Source organism: Ursus maritimus, unplaced genomic scaffold (assembly GCF_017311325.1).
Source record: "Ursus maritimus isolate PB19 unplaced genomic scaffold, ASM1731132v1 scaffold_30, whole genome shotgun sequence".
Classification (NCBI taxonomy): domain Eukaryota; kingdom Metazoa; phylum Chordata; class Mammalia; order Carnivora; family Ursidae; genus Ursus; species Ursus maritimus.
Genome location: NW_024425564.1, coordinates 25,621,943 through 25,627,942, shown reverse-complemented (window position 1 = coordinate 25,627,942; position 6,000 = coordinate 25,621,943). Strand labels below are relative to the sequence as shown.

At 50.6% G+C, this 6,000-nt stretch overlaps 1 long non-coding RNA gene across 3 annotated transcripts in view; it reads left to right on the top strand.

The window, feature by feature from the left end:
* The first annotated feature begins 2,577 nt into the window (after positions 1–2,577).
* Positions 2,578–6,000, top strand: part of LOC103664893 — a 125,229-nt gene continuing 121,806 nt past the window's right edge. For all 3 annotated transcript variants that reach the window (XR_569152.2, XR_005838810.1, XR_005838811.1), the window contains exon 1: positions 2,578–2,996. This is a non-coding gene — a long non-coding RNA (uncharacterized LOC103664893). The remainder of the gene's footprint in view (positions 2,997–6,000) is intronic.

The window sequence follows — 6,000 nt, the reverse complement described above, 5'->3', positions numbered from 1 at the left end:
GTTTGTTGTTCTCTATGCAAGTGACAAGCATTTATTAATTCCTTGTTATCTATGTAGCCCTGGGCCAGGACTGAGAGACAGCAAGGCACACAGTTTCTCTTTCCAAAGGTTTCATAAATTAAATAGGGAAGAAAAAGATCCATACAGAAACCAACCACAGGATAACGTGATGTCACATGTAAGCATATTCTATGGGAATTCAGCAAAGATCCCTGTGGACTGGGCTTGGTTGGAGAAGCTACTAGTAGATATAAGGATGTTACTTGGTCTTGGAGGTAGTCTGAGCACCAGAATATAAGTAACAGTGGGACCTGATATGAAGTCTCCTATGCCCTGCTTAGCACAGAAAGAGCCCATCACCTTCCCTGGGGTGTGGGGAGTCAGGTTTGGCGCAACAATGAGGATGGGTAACTGGAGAGGGTTGGAGGGGTGGGGAAAGTGACTGAGGTTGACACCGTGTCACACCGGGTTCCTCTTGGGGATGGAATTCTAGGATGGGGACAAAGAGCCTATGGGCTGGTTTTTCTTGTTCTAGGCCCTGGGGGAGACATAACTTCTCTAGAGGCCCTGTTCAAAGCATACACTCCCCACAACCCGTTGTGTGCTGAAGCCAACTTGTACTGGCTTAAGAGAGTCAAATTTGCAGGAATTTTGCCAGCGAGGTGTTAAATACATACATTGCTATTTGAATTAAACTAGATAAATATTTTTTTAAGATTTTATTTATTTATTTGTCAGAGAGAGAGCACACAGATAAGGGGAGCAACAGGCAGAGGGAGAAGAAGGCTCCCCACTGAGCAAGAGCCCGATGTGGGACTGGATCTTAGGACCCTGGGATCATGACCTGAGCCAAAGGCAGAAGCTCAATTGACTGAGCCCCTCAGGCATCCCTAAACTACGTTAGTCTTATGTGAACTTACAATTAAGCAAATTATATTAAAACAAAAATAATCAATACTCAAAACTCTTTACTTCCTGGCATTTGCTAGGTTTTTCTGTTTTTTTTTTTTTCTATATCTCTTTCTTTTTTTAAAAAATTTTTTTGGCAGAGAGCACGAGAGCACAAGCAGGGGGAGGGTCAGAGGGAGAGGTAGAAGCAGGCTCCCCACTAAGCAAGGAGCCCGATGTGGGACTCTATCCCAGGACCCTGGGATCATGACCTGAGTTGAAGGCAGACGCTTAAGCGACTGAGCCACCCAGGCACCCCTCTATATCTATTTCTAGCTCTAGAGTTTATTGACAATTGTAGCTGTATGGTGGTCTCATGGGTTGAATGGTGTCCTCCCCCCGCCCCAAACTCATATGTTGAAGTTCAAATCGCCGGTCTCAGAATGCGACCTTCTATGGAAATGGGTTACTGGAGATGTAATTAGTTAAGATGAGGTCTTTAGGGTGGGCCCCTCATCCCATATGCCTGATGTCCTTGTCCAAAGGGGAAATTTGGACACAGGCATGCATGCAGGGAGAACACCGCGTGAACACGAAGACAGAGATCGGGCCATGCTGCGGAAACCAAGCCACGCTGGGACTGCCGGCAAACCACCAGAGGTGAGGACAGAGGCACGGCACCGAGTCTCCCGCTCCTCGATCTGGGACTTCAGCCTCCAGGACTGCGAGAAAGACATGCCCATTATTGAGGCACCAGTGAGCCGTATTTTGTGACGGCAGCCCCAGCAAGGGGGCGTGGAAGGGTGTGCTGCTGCACGTCCCGTCCTCCAGGCTCAGTCTCTGACTTCACGTGGAGAGCTTGGAATCGGCCACAGTGGGCTGATTTTCAAAGAAATACCACACATCGGGGCTTGAGTCATCGTTTCATCGACGGGCTAGACCAGGGGCTGGCAAGCTGCCGCCTGCGGGCCGGATCTGGGCCCCCGGCTGTTTGTGCACACGTGTTACTGTAGCGCAGCTGTTCGCATCCGTTTACAGGTTGCCCGCGGTCGCTTTCAGAGTCGGCAGTCGTGACAGAGACGGTACCGCTCGCACAGCTGGCCATATTTATTATCTGGCCCTTTAGAGCAGAAGTTTGTTGACCCTTGGCCGAGACTGGAGAAAGTGATGGAGGGGCGCCTGGCTGGCTCGGTCAGAGGAGCCTGCGACTGGTGATCTCGGCGTCGTGACTTGGAGCCCCACATTGGGGGCAGAGATCACTTAAAAAAAAAAAGTGAGGGAGATGATGTTAAAAATACAGATTTCAGTGTACTCGTGTGTGGTTATTACATTGTGACGGCACCAAAAAATTGAGAAAATATACTAGTGTTTGAAACCTATGATCTGATTCTGCAAAGAAGTGCCTCTTATCATGGACCAACGAGCGAAGTTCTGACACAGATACTTGTCATTTTGGTTTCCTCTTACGTGCTTATGTAAATAAAGATATCAGCCCACATTCACGTCAAAACTACACTTTTTTTTTTTAAGATTTTAATTATTTATTTGACACAGAGAGAGAGAGAGACAGCACAAGCAAGGGGAGTGGCAGGAAGAGGGAGAAGCAGACTTCCCGCTGAGCGGGGAGCCTGATGCAGGGCTCGATCCCACGACCCTGGGATCATGACCTGAGCTGAAAGGCAGACGCCGAACTGACGGAGCCACCCAGACGCCCTAAAGCTACACGTGTTTGGCAGCTGCCACTGTAAGTTTAAGATATGTGTGTCACCAATCAGTGGAAGCATCTGTGAGAGTCACTCGTCTATGCGGAATGTCTTTGTATAACAGCAAAGATTATAACAAACCTATGTAGGGATGGGTGTGCACACACTTCTCCCTTGGAGAGCACTGTTGAACACTGACCCACACAACACTTCCCCCGAGCTCCGTGTGACACCCACAGCTGAGCGGAGGCCACCCAGTTCATGGATCTGTTGCAATGCCTTTGGCCTTGGCTTGGTTTCCCTGCTGTGTCGATCTGGCTTGTCCAAGAGGGCCCCGTCGGTGAGCAATTGCAGTAGAAGAGCTGGGTGGCCTCAAGAAACCAGGCTGGCTTACTTCTACTCTGGGTGAGTGCCAAGTGTTCGTGGGTCAAGTGGGCTTGCTGGCAGAGGCTGTGAATACGGACTTGGAGTCCCAGGAGCGGTACGAGTCCTCAGGCAAGGGATCCACAGGGCAAAGGGGCTGGTTTAAGAAGCTGGATCTGGTACCGAAGTGAAGGACCTACGTGGTGGGTGAGATCAGTCCGCAGGCTGCTGCAATCTGGACCTTAAAAACCCACCTCAGGACCTTGATGGCTCTGCCGAGTCACGTTTCCTGGCCTTTGTAAGAAAGACTTGCAAAATGTTCAGAAAAGGATCCTTGCTTGATTGGGGAAGTCTCAGTGGACCCCCAGAGCTTGCAAAACGGAGAAATAGAAAGGCTGTGCTGAAAAGCTTTGCCAAATGGCTGTCCTGTGGCTTTCGACCATTTCTCTCTTGCTTTCTGGATGGTTAGCAGAAATGAAGAAATGGTTTTTCTGTAACCTTTCTCAATTAGACACAGACATGCTTGGGGGTCCTTGCTTATTGAGACTGGGCCTTTGCAGGAGTTGGGAAGGTGTTGGGCTCCGTGAGGAATTTCGGTGGGGGACCTTCCACAGCCCTTTGGGTTCACCTTTTGCAGAGCATTGCAAGCCCTGCCCAGCCCCCCCCCCGCCGCCGGCCTGTGAGGGCAGACACTGGGGCTGCTCTCCACGGTGGAGCAAAGGCCCCATAGCTGCAGTGGAAAAAGGCAAGAATGTTGAATTCTAGCTGATGGGGGCCCAAATATATGATGTGTCACAAGTTAGTTTCGACCTCTCTGAGCCACAGTTTTCTTTATCTGTACAAAGGAGATAAGATACCAGGGTGTTCTGAGGATTAAACAAGATGCCACAGGGGGATGGATGGTGTTTTGTCTATTACTAGTAATACTCTCAGATCCATTCGTTCAGAGGTTCAAATGCAGATTCTAATTCAGTCCCTCTGGGGCCCGGGCCTGAGGTTTTGTCTTGTTTATAAAACTCCCAGGGAGGCTGGGGCCGCTGGGCTCCAGACCACATTCTGAAGAGCAAACTTGACACTGGCACTGACTCCTTTTCCCGAGGAGCCTCACAGTCCTGCCTCACCCACCCAGGGTGGGACTCTGGCTGGAGGCCCTTATTTCAGGCCTGAGCCCCCTGGTCTGTCCCTCCCCATCAGGAGACACGTCCCTGCCTTTCATAACCCAGGGGGACCAACGTCAGGCAAGAACTCTTATCTTCACGGAGGAAGAGGTGAAACGGGGCTGGGTGTGGTGGTGAGTTTTAACCGAGGACCGTGAACGGGGCCGACACATCCCAGGTGTTCGGCAGGCGTGGGTGCGGGCAATGTCTTAAGAACGTGAACAGGTTTCTTTGGACTTTTATGAAGAAGGAGAACTAGAGCGCTGGGATGTGGGAAAAACTTGGAGCGAGGTCAGGCTCTGCCCCCGCTGTAAGTCCGAGCTGATACACGTGACGGAAGATTGCAAGAGGGAAGGGGAAAAATGTGAATCTGTGATCTGATGGGTGTTCATTCCTGGAAATGCACCTTTTCTTCTCCTTTCTTGTTTTCCTCCCTGAAGGCCTTTGTGTGAAACCTTTGCCTGTGAGCCGCTTTCTGACCCAGACGGCAAATCCCCTTCCTTCTCCAAGGCTCAGCTCAAAAGCCACTTCCTCAACGTAGGTTTCAGTTGACCCACTGACTAAAGGGTCACAGGGGTTTCTGGAAGCCATCCAGCCTGGGGTGGGAGCCCACCCAGGCGACGGGGCCGCAGAGGCTGCTGATTCACCCGACAGCCCGTTGCTGGAACACTCGGACACTTCCAGGCTCTCCCTCTGGTTGGAGGGCTGGGGACAAATGGGGAGTCCCTTGGGGTTTGTAACTGGCTGTGACAATGACAGAGACATCAGGCAGCTACCCAAAACAGAGCCCACACAGCTGATCAGCCTGTTCTAGGTGCTTCTGTCCCCCTCACAGAGGCCTGGGGAGTGAAGTCTCTCGGTTCCCCTCCCTCCGGCTCTGAGGGCCGCGGGGGGGCGGGTGCGTGGGTGGGGAGTTACCAAGCTGGCTTCCCCCTACACCTTTAGTTTATCTTCTCCTTTTCAAAGAAGCTGGCCGTGGTCCCAAGGAGCCTGGAAGAGTTGACCTTCCAATTCTGCGTGTGCCCCTGTTCTGGGGGTCTTCATACAGGGAGGAGTGGTCAGTGTCCACATGGGCAGTGTGTGCCCTCCCCGGGAATCTTCTCAGTTGCTCTTGCAAACCAAGCATCAGTCCTCTCTGTTTTTTGCAGGCAGGACTCCGCTTAGGTCTCTTAGGCCCTTGGAGAAGTTCCCTTCCTCTGCACACCCCAAAGCACGTCCGGCTGTCTGTCTGTCTTCTGAACTTCTACAAGCACCTTTATCATCTCTGCTTCTGGTCTGGTCCTGGACACATGTGTATTATCACAAACACCAGGATGACTTGTGCTCGAGGGCAGGATACACGCCTGATGTATCTTTGCCTCTTTCGCATTGATGGTGTTTGCAAATCCGTACTTAACGGGAGACTGAGAAATTAGTACGCTTTTAAATTGTATGCGTCTCATTCTAGAATTGATATTTCTGTGCCACCTTTGTCCCGTCCCAGCTACTACTGACTCTGTAACCTTTTCGAGCAGTGGTGATGGGCAGATATTCGCTCTACCATGTAGATCCTAGGAAAAATATGACCAGGCCCTTTTGAAAAGCCCCATACCAAATAGTTTACTATCTGGAAATGCAGGATTTTTCTCAAATGCTAAGACTAGAAAAGCAAGCTGGAATGCCAAACACTTGTTTTAAAATTCTTCAAACACTGTAATCAATATTACTTATTTTTCTTGCTTTGGACACAGTTCTCTGCAGAGCTGGGAAAGAGCTTCCTCTGATCCACTGTGGCCAACAGTGTGCTGGAAAAATCCCCCTGCCCAGACCTGGGAGTGTGTCTGTTCCTGCTTGAGAATAGCAGGAGGAGTGGAGGGTACAGCAATGTGTGCCTCTTTCAGAGAGCAGTT